Raw genomic sequence first — 17236 nt, 5'->3', positions numbered from 1 at the left:
TAGGACAACAACCTGGTCCTTAACACCTCTAAAACCAAGTAGTTGACGATTAACTGCAGGAGAACAAAAAAGGAAGTCCACCATTTTGTGAAGAAACAAGGGGATGAGTGGTAACTTACTCACTCTGCCCTTTACCTCCACACGACATTACATGACTGTTAAGAGGTAGATATTGAACTCTACTGGAGCTGTTTTCACTACTCTCCAGCTGCCAGCTGTCATACATTCCATGCATTCCGTTTCACAAGCTTCACATACAGATACAGCATTCCCTGGTGGTCTAGTGGCTAGGATTCGGCGCTCTCACCGCCGCGGCCCGGGTTCGATTCCCGGTCAGGGAACACTCTTTACTTACTGAATATCACGGCCGTTTAATTCAAAATAACTCCCACATAAAACGATAGATTGTGCGGACATTGTGCTGATTTTCCGTGTGGTTCCATGGTGTAATGGTTAGCACTCTGGACTCTGAATCCAGCGATCCGAGTTCAAATCTCGGTGGAACCTTTCTTTGAGTTATTCTGAGTGGCGTTAGGACAACAACCTGGTCCTTAACACCTCTAAAACCAAGTAGTTGACGATTAACTGCAGGAGAACAAAAAAGGAAGTCCACCATTTTGTGAAGAAACAAGGGGATGAGTGGTAACTTACTCACTCTGCCCTTTACCTCCACACTACATTACATGACTGTTAAGAGGTAGATATTGAACTCTACTGGAGCTGTTTTCACTACTCTCCAGCTGCCAGCTGTCATACATTCCATGCATTCCGTTTCACAAGCTTCACATACAGATACAGCATTCCCTGGTGGTCTAGTGGCTAGGATTCGGCGCTCTCACCGCCGCGGCCCGGGTTCGATTCCCGGTCAGGGAACACTATTTACTTACTGAATATCACGGCCGTTTAATTTAAAACAACTCCCACATAAAACGATAGATTGTGCGGACATTGTGCTGACATTCAGTGTGGTTCCATGGTGTAATGGTTAGCACTCTGGACTCTGAATCCAGCGATCCAGAGTTCAAATCTCGGTGGAACCTTTCTTTGAGTTATTCTGAGTGGCGTTAGGACAACAACCTGGTCCTTAACACCTCTAAAACCAAGTAGTTGACGATTAACTGCAGGAGAACAAAAAAGGAAGTTCACAATTTTGTGAAGAAACAATGGGATGAGTGGTAACTTGCTCACTCTGCCCTTTACCTCCACACGACATTACATGACTGTTAAGAGGTAGATATTGAACTCTACTGGAGCTGTTTTCACTACTCTCCAGCTGCCAGCTGTCATACATTCCATGCATTCCGTTTCACAAGCTTCACATACAGATACAGCATTCCCTGGTGGTCTAGTGGCTAGGATTCGGCGCTCTCACCGCCGCGGCCCGGGTTCGATTCCCGGTCAGGGAACACTATTTACTTACTGAATATCATGGCCGTTTAATTCAAAATAACTCCCACATAAAACGATAGATTGTGCGGACATTGTGCTGATATTCCGTGTGGTTCCATGGTGTAATGGTTAGCACTCTGGACTCTGAATCCAGCGATCCGAGTTCAAATCTCGGTGGAACCTTTCTTTGAGTTATTCTGAGTGGCGTTAGGACAACAACCTGGTCCTTAACACCTCTAAAACCAAGTAGTTGACGATTAACTGCAGGAGAACAAAAAAGGAAGTCCACCATTTTGTGAAGAAACAAGGGGATGAGTGGTAACTTACTCACTCTGCCCTTTACCTCCACACTACATTACATGACTGTTAAGAGGTAGATATTGAACTCTACTGGAGCTGTTTTCACTACTCTCCAGCTGCCAGCTGTCATACATTCCATGCATTCCGTTTCACAAGCTTCACATACAGGTACAGCATTCCCTGGTGGTCTAGTGGCTAGGATTCGGCGCTCTCACCGCCGCGGCCCGGGTTCGATTCCCGGTCAGGGAACACTATTTACTTACTGAATATCACGGACGTTTAATTTAAAACAACTCCCACATAAAACGATAGATTGTGCGGACATTGTGCTTACTTCAGTGTGGTTCCATGGTGTAATGGTTAGCACTCTGGACTCTGAATCCAGCGATCCGAGTTCAAATCTCGGTGGAACCTTTCTTTGAGTACCCTGAAAAAAGCCAGCTTCTACATCTCCGGAGGATCTTGTTGCAGGATAGTGGTTGCAATATAGAAGATGAAGACTGACTTGAGAATAAGTCTATCTAGTCAAGTCAAGGGAATAATCTGAGTGGCGTAAGAACAACAACCTTGTCCTTAAAACCTCTGAAATCAAGGAATTGACGATTGACTGCAGGAGAACCAAAAAGGAAGTCCACCATATGTATGGAGAAATGGAAGGCGTGGAGAACTTCAAGTTTCTTGAAGTCAATATGTCAACATATCTTACAATGATCTCCAACACATCACACCGGTTAAAAAGGCCCAGCAAAGACTCTACTTTCCCGAGAAACTAAAACAAGCCAGGCTCCCAGAGAAACGTTGTGAAGAAACAAGGGGATGAGTGGTAACTTGCTCACTCTGCCCTTTACCTCCACACGACATTACATTACTGTTAAGAGGTAGATATTGAAATCTACTGGAGCTGTTTGCACTACTCTCCAGCTGCCAGCTGTCATACATTCCATGCATTCCGTTTCACAAGCTTCACATACTGGTACAGCATTCCCTGGTGGTCTAGTGGCTAGGATTCGGCGCTCTCACCGCCGCGGCCCGGGTTCGATTCCCGGTCAGGGAACACTCTTTACTTACTGAATATCACGGCCGTTTAATTCAAAATAACTCCCACATAAAACGATAGATTGTGCGGACATTGTGCTGACATTCCGTGTGGTTCCATGGTGTAATGGTTAGCACTCTGGACTCTGAATCCAGCGATCCGAGTTCAAATCTCGGTGGAACCTTTCTTTGAGTTATTCTGAGTGGCGTTAGGACAACAACCTGGTCCTTAACACCTCTAAAACCAAGTAGTTGACGATTAACTGCAGGAGAACAAAAAAGGAAGTCCACCATTTTGTGAAGAAACAAGGGGATGAGTGGTAACTTACTCACTCTGCCCTTTACCTCCACACGACATTACATGACTGTTAAGAGGTAGATATTGAACTCTACTGGAGCTGTTTTCACTACTCTCCAGCTGCCAGCTGTCATACATTCCATGCATTCCGTTTCACAAGCTTCACATACAGATACAGCATTCCCTGGTGGTCTAGTGGCTAGGATTCGGCGCTCTCACCGCCGCGGCCCGGGTTCGATTCCCGGTCAGGGAACACTATTTACTTACTGAATATCACGGACGTTTAATTTAAAACAACTCCCACATAAAACGATAGATTGTGCGGACATTGTGCTTACTTCAGTGTGGTTCCATGGTGTAATGGTTAGCACTCTGGACTCTGAATCCAGCGATCCGAGTTCAAATCTCGGTGGAACCTTTCTTTGAGTACCCTGAAAAAAGCCAGCTTCTACATCTCCGGAGGATCTTGTTGCAGGATAGTGGTTGCAATATAGAAGATGAAGACTGACTTGAGAATAAGTCTATCTAGTCAAGTCAAGGGAATAATCTGAGTGGCGTAAGAACAACAACCTGGTCCTTAACACCTCTGAAATCAAGAAGTCGACGATTGACTGCAGGAGAACCAAAAAGGAAGTCCATCCATATGTATGGAGAAATGGAAGGTGTGGAGAACTTCAAGTTTCTTGAAGTCAATATGTCAAAATATCTTACAAGGATCTCCAACACATCACACCGGGTTAAAAAGGCCCAGCAAAGACTCTACTTCCCGAGAAACTAAAACAAGCCAGGCTCCCAGAGAAACGTTGTGAAGAAACAAGGGGATGAGTGGTAACTTGCTCACTCTGCCCTTTACCTCCACACGACATTACATTACTGTTAAGAGGTAGATATTGAAATCTACTGGAGCTGTTTGCACTACTCTCCAGCTGCCAGCTGTCATACATTCCATGCATTCCGTTTCACAAGCTTCACATACAGATACAGCATTCCCTGGTGGTCTAGTGGCTAGGATTCGGAGCTCTCACCGCCGCGGCCCGGGTTCGATTCCCGGTCAGGGAACACTCTTTACTTACTGAATATCACAGGCCGTTTAATTCAAAATAACTCCCACATAAAACGATAGATTGTGCGGACATTGTGCTGACATTCCGTGTGGTTCCATGGTGTAATGGTTAGCACTCTGGACTCTGAATCCAGCGATCGGAGTTCAAATCTCGGTGGAACCTTTCTTTGAATTATTCTGAGTGGCGTTAGGACAACAACCTGGTCCTTAACACCTCTAAAACCAAGTAGTTGACGATTAACTGCAGGAGAACAAAAAAGGAAGTCCACCATTTTGTGAAGAAACAAGGGGATGAGTGGTAACTTGCTCACTCTGCCCTTTACCTCCAGACGACATTACATGACTGTTAAGAGGTAGATATTGAACTCTACTGGAGCTGTTTTCACTACTCTCCAGCTGCCAGCTGTCATACATTCCATGCATTCCGTTTCACAAGCTTCACATACAGATACAGCATTCCCTGGTGGTCTAGTGGCTAGGATTCGGCGCTCTCACCGCCGCGGCCCGGGTTCGATTCCCGGTCAGGGAACACTATTTACTTACTGAATATCACGGACGTTTAATTTAAAACAACTCCCACATAAAACGATAGATTGTGCGGACATTGTGCTGACATTCCGTGTGGTTCCATGGTGTAATGGTTAGCACTCTGGACTCTGAATCCAGCGATCCGAGTTCAAATCTCGGTGGAACCTTTCTTTGAGTTATTCTGAGTGGCGTTAGGACAACAACCTGGTCCTTAACACCTCTAAAACCAAGTAGTTGACGATTAACTGCAGGAGAACAAAAAAGGAAGTCCACCATACTGTGAAGAAACAAGGGGATGAGTGGTAACTTACTCACTCTGCCCTTTACCTCCACACTACATTACATAACTGTTAAGAGGTAGATATTGAACTCTACTGGAGCTGTGTTCACTACTCTCCAGCTGCCAGCTGTCATACATTCCATGCATTCCGTTTCACAAGCTTCACATACTGGTACAGCATTCCCTGGTGGTCTAGTGGCTAGGATTCGGCGCTCTCACCGCCGCGGCCCGGGTACGATTCCCGGTCAGGGAACACTATTTACTTACTGAATATCACGGACGTTTAATTTAAAACAACTCCCACATAAAACGATAGATTGTGCTGACATTCAGTGTGGTTCCATGGTGTAATGGTTAGCACTCTGGACTCTGAATCCAGCGATCTGAGTTCAAATCTCGGTGGAACCTTTCTTTGAGTTATTCTGAGTGGCGTTAGGACAACAACCTGGTCCTTAACACCTCTAAAACCAAGTAGTTGACGATTAACTGCAGGAGAACAAAAAAGGAAGTCCACAATTTTGTGAAGAAACAATGGGATGAGTGGTAACTTGCTCACTCTGCCCTTTACCTCCAGACGACATTACATGACTGTTAAGAGGTAGATATTGAACTCTACTGGAGCTGTTTTCACTACTCTCCAGCTGCCAGCTGTCATACATTCCATGCATTCCGTTTCACAAGCTTCACATACAGATACAGCATTCCCTGGTGGTCTAGTGGCTAGGATTCGGCGCTCTCACCGCCGCGGCCCGGGTTCGATTCCCGGTCAGGGAACACTATTTACTTACTGAATATCACGGCCGTTTAATTCAAAATAACTCCCACATAAAACGATAGATTGTGCGGACATTGTGCTGACATTCCGTGTGGTTCCATGGTGTAATGGTTAGCACTCTGGACTCTGAATCCAGCGATCCGAGTTCAAATCTCGGTGGAACCTTTCTTTGAATTATTCTGAGTGGCGTTAGGACAACAACCTGGTCCTTAACACCTCTAAAACCAAGTAGTTGACGATTAACTGCAGGAGAACAAAAAAGGAAGTCCACCATTTTGTGAAGAAACAAGGGGATGAGTGGTAACTTACTCACTCTGCCCTTTACCTCCACACTACATTACATGACTGTTAAGAGGTAGATATTGAACTCTACTGGAGCTGTTTTCACTACTCTCCAGCTGCCAGCTGTCATACATTCCATGCATTCCGTTTCACAAGCTTCACATACAGGTACAGCATTCCCTGGTGGTCTAGTGGCTAGGATTCGGCGCTCTCACCGCCGCGGCCCGGGTTCGATTCCCGGTCAGGGAACACTCTTTACTTACTGAATATCACGGCCGTTTAATTCAAAATAACTCCCACATAAAACGATAGATTGTGCGGACATTGTGCTGACATTCAGTGTGGTTCCATGGTGTAATGGTTAGCACTCTGGACTCTGAATCCAGCGATCCGAGTTCAAATCTCGGTGGAACCTTTCTTTGAGTTCCCTGAAAAAATCCAGCTTCTACATCTCCGGAGGATCTTGTTGCAGGATAGTGGTTGCAATATAGAAGATGAAGACTGACTTGAGAATAAGTCTATCTAGTCAAGTCAAGGGAATAATCTGAGTGGCGTAAGAACAACAACCTTGTCCTTAACACCTCTGAAATCAAGGAATTGACGATTGACTGCAGGAGAACCAAAAAGGAAGTCCACCATATGTATGGAGAAATGGAAGGCGTGGAGAACTTCAAGTTTCTTGAAGTCAATATGTCAACATATCTTACAATGATCTCCAACACATCACACCAGGTTAAAAAGGCCCAGCAAAGACTCTATTTCCCGAGAAACTAAAACAAGCCAGGCTCCCAGAGAAACGTTGTGAAGAAACAAGGGGATGAGTGGTAACTTGCTCACTCTGCCCTTTACCTCCACACGACATTACATTACTGTTAAGAGGTAGATATTGAACTCTACTGGAGCTGTTTGCACTACTCTCCAGCTGCCAGCTGTCATACATTCCATGCATTCCGTTTCACAAGCTTCACATACAGGTACAGCATTCCCTGGTGGTCTAGTGGCTAGGATTTGGCGCTCTCACCGCCGCGGCCCGGGTTCGATTCCCGGTCAGGGAACACTCTTTACTTACTGAATATCACAGCCGTTTAATTCAAAATAACTCCCACATAAAACGATAGATTGTGCGGACATTGTGCTGACATTCCGTGTGGTTCCATGGTGTAATGGTTAGCACTCTGGACTCTGAATCCAGCGATCGGAGTTCAAATCTCGGTGGAACCTTTCTTTGAATTATTCTGAGTGGCGTTAGGACAACAACCTGGTCCTTAACACCTCTAAAACCAAGTAGTTGACGATTAACTGCAGGAGAACAAAAAAGGAAGTCCACCATTTTGTGAAGAAACAATGGGATGAGTGGTAACTTGCTCACTCTGCCCTTTACCTCCAGACGACATTACATGACTGTTAAGAGGTAGATATTGAACTCTACTGGAGCTGTTTTCACTACTCTCCAGCTGCCAGCTGTCATACATTCCATGCATTCCGTTTCACAAGCTTCACATACAGATACAGCATTCCCTGGTGGTCTAGTGGCTAGGATTCGGCGCTCTCACCGCCGCGGCCCGGGTTCGATTCCCGGTCAGGGAACACTCTTTACTTACTGAATATCACGGACGTTTAATTTAAAACAACTCCCACATAAAACGATAGATTGTGCGGACATTGTGCTGACATTCCGTGTGGTTCCATGGTGTAATGGTTAGCACTCTGGACTCTGAATCCAGCGATCCGAGTTCAAATCTCGGTGGAACCTTTCTTTGAGTTATTCTGAGTGGCGTTAGGACAACAACCTGGTCCTTAACACCTCTAAAACCAAGTAGTTGACGATTAACTGCAGGAGAACAAAAAAGGAAGTCCACCATACTGTGAAGAAACAAGGGGATGAGTGGTAACTTACTCACTCTGCCCTTTACCTCCACACTACATTACATAACTGTTAAGAGGTAGATATTGAACTCTACTGGAGCTGTGTTCACTACTCTCCAGCTGCCAGCTGTATACATTCCATGCATTCCGTTTCACAAGCTTCACATACATGGTACAGCATTCCCTGGTGGTCTAGTGGCTAGGATTCGGCGCTCTCACCGCCGCGGCCCGGGTACGATTCCCGGTCAGGGAACACTATTTACTTACTGAATATCACGGACGTTTAATTTAAAACAACTCCCACATAAAACGATAGATTGTGCGGACATTGTGCTGATATTCCATGTGGTTCCATGGTGTAATGGTTAGCACTCTGGACTCTGAATCCAGCGATCTGAGTTCAAATCTCGGTGGAACCTTTCTTTGAGTTATTCTGAGTGGCGTTAGGACAACAACCTGGTCCTTAACACCTCTAAAACCAAGTAGTTGACGATTAACTGCAGGAGAACAAAAAAGGAAGTCCACAATTTTGTGAAGAAACAATGGGATGAGTGGTAACTTGCTCACTCTGCCCTTTACCTCCAGACGACATTACATGACTGTTAAGAGGTAGATATTGAACTCTACTGGAGCTGTTTTCACTACTCTCCAGCTGCCAGCTGTCATACATTCCATGCATTCCGTTTCACAAGCTTCACATACAGATACAGCATTCCCTGGTGGTCTAGTGGCTAGGATTCGGCGCTCTCACCGCCGCGGCCCGGGTTCGATTCCCGGTCAGGGAACACTATTTACTTACTGAATATCACGGCCGTTTAATTCAAAATAACTCCCACATAAAACGATAGATTGTGCGGACATTGTGCTGACATTCCGTGTGGTTCCATGGTGTAATGGTTAGCACTCTGGACTCTGAATCCAGCGATCCGAGTTCAAATCTCGGTGGAACCTTTCTTTGAGTTATTCTGAGTGGCGTTAGGACAACAACCTGGTCCTTAACACCTCTAAAACCAAGTAGTTGACGATTAACTGCAGGAGAACAAAAAAGGAAGTCCACCATTTTGTGAAGAAACAAGGGGATGAGTGGTAACTTACTCACTCTGCCCTTTACCTCCACACTACATTACATGACTGTTAAGAGGTAGATATTGAACTCTACTGGAGCTGTTTTCACTACTCTCCAGCTGCCAGCTGTCATACATTCCATGCATTCCGTTTCACAAGCTTCACATACAGGTACAGCATTCCCTGGTGGTCTAGTGGCTAGGATTCGGCGCTCTCACCGCCGCGGCCCGGGTTCGATTCCCGGTCAGGGAACACTCTTTACTTACTGAATATCACGGCCGTTTAATTCAAAATAACTCCCACATAAAACGATAGATTGTGCGGACATTGTGCTGATTTTCCGTGTGGTTCCATGGTGTAATGGTTAGCACTCTGGACTCTGAATCCAGCGATCCGAGTTCAAATCTCGGTGGAACCTTTCTTTGAGTTCCCTGAAAAAATCCAGCTTCTACATCTCCGGAGGATCTTGTTGCAGGATAGTGGTTGCAATATAGAAGATGAAGACTGACTTGAGAATAAGTCTATCTAGTCAAGTCAAGGGAATAATCTGAGTGGCGTAAGAACAACAACCTTGTCCTTAAAACCTCTGAAATCAAGGAATTGACGATTGACTGCAGGAGAACCAAAAGGAAGTCCACCATATGTATGGAGAAATGGAAGGCGTGGAGAACTTCAAGTTTCTTGAAGTCAATATGTCAACATATCTTACAATGATCTCCAACACATCACACCAGGTTAAAAAGGCCCAGCAAAGACTCTATTTCCCGAGAAACTAAAACAAGCCAGGCTCCCAGAGAAACGTTGTGAAGAAACAAGGGGATGAGTGGTAACTTGCTCACTCTGCCCTTTACCTCCACACGACATTACATTACTGTTAAGAGGTAGATATTGAACTCTACTGGAGCTGTTTGCACTACTCTCCAGCTGCCAGCTGTCATACATTCCATGCATTCCGTTTCACAAGCTTCACATACAGGTACAGCATTCCCTGGTGGTCTAGTGGCTAGGATTCGGCGCTCTCACCGCCGCGGCCCGGGTTCGATTCCCGGTCAGGGAACACTCTTTACTTACTGAATATCACGGCCGTTTAATTCAAAATAACTCCCACATCAAACGATAGATTGTGCGGACATTGTGCTGACATTCCGTGTGGTTCCATGGTGTAATGGTTAGCACTCTGGACTCTGAATCCAGCGATCCGAGTTCAAATCTCGGTGGAACCTTTCTTTGAGTTATTCTGAGTGGCGTTAGGACAACAACCTGGTCCTTAACACCTCTAAAACCAAGTAGTTGACGATTAACTGCAGGAGAACAAAAAGGAAGTCCACAATTTTGTGAAGAAACAATGGGATGAGTGGTAACTTGCTCACTCTGCCCTTTACCTCCAGACGACATTACATGACTGTTAAGAGGTAGATATTGAACTCTACTGGAGCTGTTTTCACTACTCTCCAGCTGCCAGCTGTCATACATTCCATACATTCCGTTTCACAAGCTTCACATACAGATACAGCATTCCCTGGTGGTCTAGTGGCTAGGATTCGGGGCTCTCACCGCCGCGGCCCGGGTTCGATTCCCGGTCAGGGAACACTATTTACTTACTGAATATCACGGACGTTTAATTTAAAACAACTCCCACATAAAACGATAGATTGTGCGGACATTGTGCTTACTTCACTCTGGTCCCATGGTGTAATGGTTAGCACTCTGGACTCTGAATCCAGCGATCCGAGTTCAAATCTCGGTGGAACCTTTCTTTGAGTACCCTGAAAAAAGCCAGCTTCTACATCTCCGAAGGATCTTGTTGCAGGATAGTGGTTGCAATATAGAAGATGAAGACTGACTTGAGAATAAGTCTATCTAGTCAAGTCAAGGGAATAATCTGAGTGGCGTAAGAACAACAACCTGGTCCTTAACACCTCTGAAATCAAGGAGTTGACGATTGACTGCAGGAGAACCAAAAAGGAAGTCCACCATATGTATGGAGAAATGGAAGGCGTGGAGAACTTCAAGTTTCTTTAAGTCAATATGTCAACATATCTTACAAGGATCTCCAACACATCACACCGGGTTAAAAAGGCCCAGCAAAGACTCTACTTCCCGAGAAACTAAAACAAGCCAGGCTCCAAGAGAAACGTTGTGAAGAAACAAGGGGATGAGTGGTAACTTGCTCACTCTGCCCTTTACCTCCACACAACATTACATTACTGTTAAGAGGTAGATATTGAAATTTACTGGAGCTGTTTGCACTACTCTCCAGCTGCCAGCTGTCATACATTCCATGCATTCCGTTTCACAAGCTTCACATACAGATACAGCATTCCCTGGTGGTCTAGTGGCTAGGATTCGGCGCTCTCACCGCCGCGGCCCGGGTTCGATTCCCGGTCAGGGAACACTATTTACTTACTGAATATCACGGACGTTTAATTTAAAACAACTCCCACATAAAACGATAGATTGTGCGGACATTGTGCTTACTTCAGTCTGGTTCCATGGTGTAATGGTTAGCACTCTGGACTCTGAATCCAGCGATCCGAGTTCAAATCTCGGTGGAACCTTTCTTTGAGTAACCTGAAAAAAGCCAGCTTCTACATCTCCGGAGGATCTTGTTGCAGGATAGTGGTTGCAATATAGAAGATGAAGACTGACTTGAGAATAAGTCTATCTAGTCAAGTCAAGGGAATAATCTGAGTGGCGTAAGAACAACAACCTGGTCCTTAACACCTCTGACATCAAGAAGTCGACGATTGACTGCAGGAGAACAAAAAAGGAAGTCCACCATATGTATGGAGAAATGGAAGGCGTGGAGAACTTCAAGTTTCTTGAAGTCAATATGTCAACATATCTTACAATGATCTCCAACACATCACACCGGGTTAAAAAGGCCCAGCAAAGACTCTACTTCCCGAGAAACTAAAACAAGCCAGGCTCCCAGAGAAACGTTGTGAAGAAACAAGGGGATGAGTGGTAACTTGCTCACTCTGCCCTTTACCTCCACACGACATTACATTACTGTTAAGAGGTAGATATTGAAATCTACTGGAGCTGTTTGCACTACTCTCCAGCTGCCAGCTGTCATACATTCCATGCATTCCGTTTCACAAGCTTCACATACAGGTACAGCATTCCCTGGTGGTCTAGTGGCTAGGATTAGGTGCTCTCACCGCCGTGACCCGGGTTCGATTCCCGGTCAGGGAACACTATTTACTTACTGAATATCACGGAAGTTTAATTTAAAACAACTCCCACATAAAACGATAGATTGTGCTGACATTCAGTGTGGTTCCATGGTGTAATGGTTAGCACTCTGGACTCTGAATCCAGCGATCCGAGTTCAAATCTCGGTGGAACCTTTCTTTGAGTTATTCTGAGTGGCGTTAGGACAACAACCTGGTCCTTAACACCTCTAAAACCAAGTAGTTGACGATTAACTGCAGGAGAACAAAAAAGGAAGTCCACAATTTTGTGAAGAAACAATGGGATGAGTGGTAACTTGCTCACTCTGCCCTTTACCTCCAGACGACATTACATGACTGTTAAGAGGTAGATATTGAACTCTACTGGAGCTGTTTTCACTACTCTCCAGCTGCCAGCTGTCATACATTCCATGCATTCCGTTTCACAAGCTTCACATACAGATACAGCATTCCCTGGTGGTCTAGTGGCTAGGATTCGGCGCTCTCACCGCCGCGGCCCGGGTTCGATTCCCGGTCAGGGAACACTATTTACTTACTGAATATCACGGACGTTTAATTTAAAACAACTCCCACATAAAACGATAGATTGTGCGGACATTGTGCTTACTTCACTGTGGTCCCATGGTGTAATGGTTAGCACTCTGGACTCTGAATCCAGCGATCGGAGTTCAAATCTCGGTGGAACCTTTCTTTGAGTACCCTGAAAAAAGCCAGCTTCTACATCTCCGGAGGATCTTGTTGCAGGATAGTGGTTGCAATATAGAAGATGAAGACTGACTTGAGAATAAGTCTATCTAGTCAAGTCAAGGGAATAATCTGAGTGGCGTAAGAACAACAACCTTGTCCTTAACACCTCTGAAATCAAGGAATTGACGATTGACTGCAGGACAACCAAAAAGGAAGTCCACCATATGTATGGAGAAATGGAAGGCGTGGAGAACTTCAAGTTTCTTTAAGTCAATATGTCAACATATCTTACAAGGATCTCCAACACATCACACCGGGTTAAAAAGGCCCAGCAAAGACTCTACTTCCCGAGAAACTAAAACAAGCCAGGCTCCAAGAGAAACGTTGTGAAGAAACAAGGGGATGAGTGGTAACTTGCTCACTCTGCCCTTTACCTCCACACAACATTACATTACTGTTAAGAGGTAGATATTGAAATTTACTGGAGCTGTTTGCACTACTCTCCAGCTGCCAGCTGTCATACATTCCATGCATTCCGTTTCACAAGCTTCACATACAGATACAGCATTCCCTGGTGGTCTAGTGGCTAGGATTCGGCGCTCTCACCGCCGCGGCCCGGGTTCGATTCCCGGTCAGGGAACACTCTTTACTTACTGAATATCACGGCCGTTTAATTCAAAATAACTCCCACATAAAACGATAGATTGTGCGGACAGTGTGCTGACATTCCGTGTGGTTCCATGGTGTAATGGTTAGCACTCTGGACTCTGAATCCAGCGATCCGAGTTCAAATCTCGGTGGAACCTTTCTTTGAGTTATTCTGAGTGGCGTTAGGACAACAACCTGATCCTGAACACCTCTAAAACCAAGTAGTTGACGATTAACTGCAGGAGAACAAAAAAGGAAGTCTACAATTTTGTGAAGAAACAATGGGATGAGTGGTAACTTGCTCACTCTGCCCTTTACCTCCAGACGACATTACATGACTGTTAAGAGGTAGATACTGAACTCTACTGGAGCTGTTTTCACTACTCTCCAGCTGCCAGCTGTCATACATTCCATGCATTCCGTTTCACAAGCTTCACATACAGATACAGCATTCCCTGGTGGTCTAGTGGCTAGGATTCGGCGCTCTCACCGCCGCGGCCCGGGTTCGATTCCCGGTCAGGGAACACTCTTTACTTACTGAATATCACGGCCGTTTAATTCAAAATAACTCCCACATCAAACGATAGATTGTGCGGACAGTGTGCTGATATTCCGTGTGGTTCCATGGTGTAATGGTTAGCACTCTGGACTCTGAATCCAGCGATCCGAGTTCAAATCTCGGTGGAACCTTTCTTTGAGTTATTCTGAGTGGCGTTAGGACAACAACCTGGTCCTTAACACCTCTAAAACCAAGTAGTTGACGATTAACTGCAGGAGAACAAAAAAGGAAGTCCACAATTTTGTGAAGAAACAATGGGATGAGTGGTAACTTGCTCACTCTGCCCTTTACCTCCAGACGACATTACATTACTGTTAAGAGGTAGATATTGAACTCTACTGGAGCTGTTTGCACTACTCTCCAGCTGCCAGCGGTCATACATTCCATGCATTCCGTTTCACAAGCTTCACATACAGATACAGCATTCCCTGGTGGTCTAGTGGCTAGGATTCGACGCTCTCACCGCCGCGACCCGGGTTCGATTCCCGGTCAGGGAACACTATTTACTTACTGAATATCATGGCCGTTTAATTCAAAATAACTCCCACATAAAACGATAGATTGTGCGGACATTGTGCTTACTTCAGTGTGGTCCCATGGTGTAATGGTTAGCACTCTGGACTCTGATTCCAACGATCCGAGTTCAAATCTCGGTGGAACCTTTCTTTGAGTACCCTGAAAAAAGCCAGGTTCTACATCTCCGGAGGATCTTGTTGCAGGATAGTGGTTGCAATATAGAAGATGAAGACTGACTTGAGAACAAGTCTATCTAGTCAAGTCAAGGGAATAATCTGAGTGGTGTTAGGACAACAACCTGGTTCTTAACACCTCTGACATCAAGAAGTCGACGATTGACTGCAGGAGAACAAAAAAGGAAGTCCACCATATGTATGGAGAAATGGAAGGCGTGGAGAACTTCAAGTTTCTTGAAGTCAATATGTCAAAACATCTTACAAGGATCTTGATATGTTTTCTCCCCCAGACAACATGGACATAAGAACATTTTTTTCAAAGAAGAGGAAAGTAAGTAATCAGCTGGTAGCAGTTAATCAGTTAACAGTGATGGCGGCAAAAGCGTCTCACTTCTTGAGAGGAGTTTCGTCTTTATGTCATGATACAGAGACACAAATACTGAATAGTTTAGATGAGAAAAGGCATCGAAATGCCAGGTCACTAGTATTTATCATGTAAACAGGGAACATGAATAACCCGATCTCTCTGTGCTCATGTAAACACCATGATGTCCATGTAGAGGCGCAGTCAGTGTGTTTTACTGGAGCCTTAGTTCGATAAGAGATTATTTTCTGAGTTTTTTAAGGTACTCTCTCTCAAAATGGTAATGTGCATTATGTTTTAATTATACTCCTTATCATTCAGAAGCTGTGTGTGCTTATAGGCAATTTCCATCCCAGTATTCAGTAAACTGTTTATTTGCTGTGCACATTACATAGACTAGCTAATATTCTACCTACTGCTTGGGGCTTTGAGTCTTCAAAATGTCCAACGTCACAGACTGGGACTTACTTTAGAGTCAGTTGTATTTCATTCAGTATGACTTGTTATGATTCAATGTGAAAGAGTATACTGCTCAATAAATAATGATCACTTCACCACCTCTCTTGACATCTAGGCGCTTGAGAGTGAGTCAGAGGCAGAACACAGGGACAGTGGAGAGAGGTCCGTTGCTGAGGTGAGTGATGAAAGGGAAATGACAGTTTAGAGTAAATTGTGATGTGGACTCTCATCCCAGAATGTTAAGGAAATCAGTGGGGATATTGAACAGGAAGCATTTCAGTCAAGGGGCATCATGTGACCAATATAGACAGAAGAGCAACATTTATTTGAACATTGAAGTCAATGATACCATTCCTAGGTGAACTTAACATCTGTATGGAGTCAGATCAGTCTCAATATTAATAAATGCTCACAGAAGGATTCACAAATGTATTTTGCGATTTATATATAAATGACTCTCCACAACAATATCTCTCAATGTACTCACAAATATTTATTTGTGTATATAAATGTACAAAAAATGGGCATTTAAACTGCTTTTTATTAATTCAAAGACGGCTCTGAATTAATAATCAAATATGTTTCCTTTCTTTACTACTGGATGAAATTACAAAATGTACCCATCATTTTCCTCATGCCTGTATAGCCACATAAAAGTATCAAACCACCTGTTAAAATGCACCAGAATACAGGTAATCTATATATGTTTTCGTGGTGGGGGATCCCCAAACCCCCCGTTAAAAATGTCCCCCCCACGTTCAGGATGCTTCCTACGCCCATGCCTCCACCCCTCGAAAGTTATCGCTGACTCAGCCATGTTTATGCAGCACTGCACGTGGAGATGTGGACGCGCAAATCGTGTAGATTACGTACATATAAACCTACAAAGTACTGATATAGTAAATAAAAAAATAATAATTTTTGTGTTGTTGTGTATTGCAATAATAACGTATTGTTGTCACAAAATCCCACGGCACACCCGGACTTGCCTCACGGCACACCAGTGTGCCGCGGCACACCGTTTGGGAACCACTGAATTAGGGGATGTCATCATATGCCGTTGCCATGGCGACAGATCCCTCGCCAAAAAACCTGGTGTTGTTGTAATTCAATGGAACATCGTCCAAACAGCACCAGACTTCATATGATGGCTCCTAGTCCGGCCCTCAACAGCACTATGTCAATTATGGGTTGTCATCATATGCCGTTTCCATGGCGACAGATCCCTCGCCATAAAACACAATGTTGTTCTAACTCAATGGAAAATCGTCCAAACGGCACCAGACTTCATATGATGGCTAATTAAATGGTCCGGCCCTCAACAGCTCTATGCCAATTATGGGATGTCATCATATGCCCTTTCCATGGCAACAGATCCCTCGCCATGAAACATGGTGTCGCTGTTACTCCTATGAAAATTGTCCAAACGGCACCAGACCTCAGATGATGGCTAATGGTCAGGCCCTCAACAGCTCTATGCCAATTATGGGATGTCATCATATGCCGTTGTCATGGCGACAGATCCCTCGCCATGAAACACGGTGTTGTCCTAATTCAATGGAAAATCGTCCAAACGGCACCAGACTTCTGATGATGGCTAATGGTCCGGCCCTCAACACCTCAATTATGACAATAGTGAGTTTTCCTCAAAAACCGTTGCCATGGCAACGCTTCCCTCGCCGTTAAGCACAATATTGCTATAACTCCTGTGTAAATGGTAAAAAAGGGTTGAAATTTCATATGTGTGCT

General features: G+C 44.7%; 39 non-coding genes across 39 annotated transcripts; all 39 read left to right on the top strand.

Moving 5' to 3' along the window:
* The first annotated feature begins 269 nt into the window (after nucleotides 1-269).
* Nucleotides 270-341, top strand: trnae-cuc. The gene has a single exon. It is a non-coding gene; the product is annotated as a tRNA-Glu (tRNA).
* A 94-nt stretch (nucleotides 342-435) lies between these two features.
* Nucleotides 436-507, top strand: trnaq-cug. The gene has a single exon. It is a non-coding gene; the product is annotated as a tRNA-Gln (tRNA).
* A 294-nt stretch (nucleotides 508-801) lies between these two features.
* Nucleotides 802-873, top strand: trnae-cuc. The gene has a single exon. It is a non-coding gene; the product is annotated as a tRNA-Glu (tRNA).
* Nucleotides 874-967: 94 nt separating this feature from the next.
* trnaq-cug lies at nucleotides 968-1040 on the top strand. Its single transcript has one exon. It is a non-coding gene; the product is annotated as a tRNA-Gln (tRNA).
* Nucleotides 1041-1334: 294 nt separating this feature from the next.
* Nucleotides 1335-1406, top strand: trnae-cuc. The gene has a single exon. It is a non-coding gene; the product is annotated as a tRNA-Glu (tRNA).
* Nucleotides 1407-1500: 94 nt separating this feature from the next.
* On the top strand, nucleotides 1501-1572 carry trnaq-cug. Its single transcript has one exon. It is a non-coding gene; the product is annotated as a tRNA-Gln (tRNA).
* A 294-nt stretch (nucleotides 1573-1866) lies between these two features.
* trnae-cuc lies at nucleotides 1867-1938 on the top strand. Its single transcript has one exon. It is a non-coding gene; the product is annotated as a tRNA-Glu (tRNA).
* A 93-nt stretch (nucleotides 1939-2031) lies between these two features.
* On the top strand, nucleotides 2032-2103 carry trnaq-cug. The gene has a single exon. It is a non-coding gene; the product is annotated as a tRNA-Gln (tRNA).
* A 568-nt stretch (nucleotides 2104-2671) lies between these two features.
* Nucleotides 2672-2743, top strand: trnae-cuc. Its single transcript has one exon. It is a non-coding gene; the product is annotated as a tRNA-Glu (tRNA).
* Nucleotides 2744-2837: 94 nt separating this feature from the next.
* On the top strand, nucleotides 2838-2909 carry trnaq-cug. The gene has a single exon. It is a non-coding gene; the product is annotated as a tRNA-Gln (tRNA).
* Nucleotides 2910-3203: 294 nt separating this feature from the next.
* trnae-cuc lies at nucleotides 3204-3275 on the top strand. The gene has a single exon. It is a non-coding gene; the product is annotated as a tRNA-Glu (tRNA).
* A 93-nt stretch (nucleotides 3276-3368) lies between these two features.
* trnaq-cug lies at nucleotides 3369-3440 on the top strand. The gene has a single exon. It is a non-coding gene; the product is annotated as a tRNA-Gln (tRNA).
* A 736-nt stretch (nucleotides 3441-4176) lies between these two features.
* Nucleotides 4177-4248, top strand: trnaq-cug. The gene has a single exon. It is a non-coding gene; the product is annotated as a tRNA-Gln (tRNA).
* Nucleotides 4249-4542: 294 nt separating this feature from the next.
* Nucleotides 4543-4614, top strand: trnae-cuc. Its single transcript has one exon. It is a non-coding gene; the product is annotated as a tRNA-Glu (tRNA).
* A 94-nt stretch (nucleotides 4615-4708) lies between these two features.
* trnaq-cug lies at nucleotides 4709-4780 on the top strand. Its single transcript has one exon. It is a non-coding gene; the product is annotated as a tRNA-Gln (tRNA).
* Nucleotides 4781-5229: 449 nt separating this feature from the next.
* Nucleotides 5230-5301, top strand: trnaq-cug. The gene has a single exon. It is a non-coding gene; the product is annotated as a tRNA-Gln (tRNA).
* A 294-nt stretch (nucleotides 5302-5595) lies between these two features.
* trnae-cuc lies at nucleotides 5596-5667 on the top strand. The gene has a single exon. It is a non-coding gene; the product is annotated as a tRNA-Glu (tRNA).
* A 94-nt stretch (nucleotides 5668-5761) lies between these two features.
* On the top strand, nucleotides 5762-5833 carry trnaq-cug. The gene has a single exon. It is a non-coding gene; the product is annotated as a tRNA-Gln (tRNA).
* A 294-nt stretch (nucleotides 5834-6127) lies between these two features.
* trnae-cuc lies at nucleotides 6128-6199 on the top strand. The gene has a single exon. It is a non-coding gene; the product is annotated as a tRNA-Glu (tRNA).
* A 94-nt stretch (nucleotides 6200-6293) lies between these two features.
* Nucleotides 6294-6365, top strand: trnaq-cug. The gene has a single exon. It is a non-coding gene; the product is annotated as a tRNA-Gln (tRNA).
* Nucleotides 6366-7099: 734 nt separating this feature from the next.
* trnaq-cug lies at nucleotides 7100-7171 on the top strand. Its single transcript has one exon. It is a non-coding gene; the product is annotated as a tRNA-Gln (tRNA).
* A 294-nt stretch (nucleotides 7172-7465) lies between these two features.
* On the top strand, nucleotides 7466-7537 carry trnae-cuc. The gene has a single exon. It is a non-coding gene; the product is annotated as a tRNA-Glu (tRNA).
* Nucleotides 7538-7631: 94 nt separating this feature from the next.
* On the top strand, nucleotides 7632-7703 carry trnaq-cug. Its single transcript has one exon. It is a non-coding gene; the product is annotated as a tRNA-Gln (tRNA).
* A 460-nt stretch (nucleotides 7704-8163) lies between these two features.
* Nucleotides 8164-8235, top strand: trnaq-cug. Its single transcript has one exon. It is a non-coding gene; the product is annotated as a tRNA-Gln (tRNA).
* Nucleotides 8236-8529: 294 nt separating this feature from the next.
* Nucleotides 8530-8601, top strand: trnae-cuc. Its single transcript has one exon. It is a non-coding gene; the product is annotated as a tRNA-Glu (tRNA).
* A 94-nt stretch (nucleotides 8602-8695) lies between these two features.
* Nucleotides 8696-8767, top strand: trnaq-cug. The gene has a single exon. It is a non-coding gene; the product is annotated as a tRNA-Gln (tRNA).
* A 294-nt stretch (nucleotides 8768-9061) lies between these two features.
* Nucleotides 9062-9133, top strand: trnae-cuc. The gene has a single exon. It is a non-coding gene; the product is annotated as a tRNA-Glu (tRNA).
* A 94-nt stretch (nucleotides 9134-9227) lies between these two features.
* Nucleotides 9228-9299, top strand: trnaq-cug. The gene has a single exon. It is a non-coding gene; the product is annotated as a tRNA-Gln (tRNA).
* A 567-nt stretch (nucleotides 9300-9866) lies between these two features.
* On the top strand, nucleotides 9867-9938 carry trnae-cuc. Its single transcript has one exon. It is a non-coding gene; the product is annotated as a tRNA-Glu (tRNA).
* Nucleotides 9939-10032: 94 nt separating this feature from the next.
* trnaq-cug lies at nucleotides 10033-10104 on the top strand. Its single transcript has one exon. It is a non-coding gene; the product is annotated as a tRNA-Gln (tRNA).
* A 458-nt stretch (nucleotides 10105-10562) lies between these two features.
* Nucleotides 10563-10634, top strand: trnaq-cug. Its single transcript has one exon. It is a non-coding gene; the product is annotated as a tRNA-Gln (tRNA).
* A 568-nt stretch (nucleotides 10635-11202) lies between these two features.
* trnae-cuc lies at nucleotides 11203-11274 on the top strand. Its single transcript has one exon. It is a non-coding gene; the product is annotated as a tRNA-Glu (tRNA).
* Nucleotides 11275-11367: 93 nt separating this feature from the next.
* Nucleotides 11368-11439, top strand: trnaq-cug. The gene has a single exon. It is a non-coding gene; the product is annotated as a tRNA-Gln (tRNA).
* Nucleotides 11440-12162: 723 nt separating this feature from the next.
* Nucleotides 12163-12234, top strand: trnaq-cug. The gene has a single exon. It is a non-coding gene; the product is annotated as a tRNA-Gln (tRNA).
* A 294-nt stretch (nucleotides 12235-12528) lies between these two features.
* On the top strand, nucleotides 12529-12600 carry trnae-cuc. Its single transcript has one exon. It is a non-coding gene; the product is annotated as a tRNA-Glu (tRNA).
* Nucleotides 12601-13333: 733 nt separating this feature from the next.
* Nucleotides 13334-13405, top strand: trnae-cuc. Its single transcript has one exon. It is a non-coding gene; the product is annotated as a tRNA-Glu (tRNA).
* Nucleotides 13406-13499: 94 nt separating this feature from the next.
* On the top strand, nucleotides 13500-13571 carry trnaq-cug. Its single transcript has one exon. It is a non-coding gene; the product is annotated as a tRNA-Gln (tRNA).
* Nucleotides 13572-13865: 294 nt separating this feature from the next.
* trnae-cuc lies at nucleotides 13866-13937 on the top strand. Its single transcript has one exon. It is a non-coding gene; the product is annotated as a tRNA-Glu (tRNA).
* A 94-nt stretch (nucleotides 13938-14031) lies between these two features.
* trnaq-cug lies at nucleotides 14032-14103 on the top strand. Its single transcript has one exon. It is a non-coding gene; the product is annotated as a tRNA-Gln (tRNA).
* Nucleotides 14104-17236: the final 3133 nt, after the last annotated feature.

This window comes from Gymnodraco acuticeps, unplaced genomic scaffold, assembly GCF_902827175.1.
Source record: "Gymnodraco acuticeps unplaced genomic scaffold, fGymAcu1.1, whole genome shotgun sequence".
NCBI classification, from domain to species: Eukaryota; Metazoa; Chordata; class Actinopteri; order Perciformes; family Bathydraconidae; genus Gymnodraco; species Gymnodraco acuticeps.
This window is presented reverse-complemented; position numbering and strand designations above follow the sequence as displayed.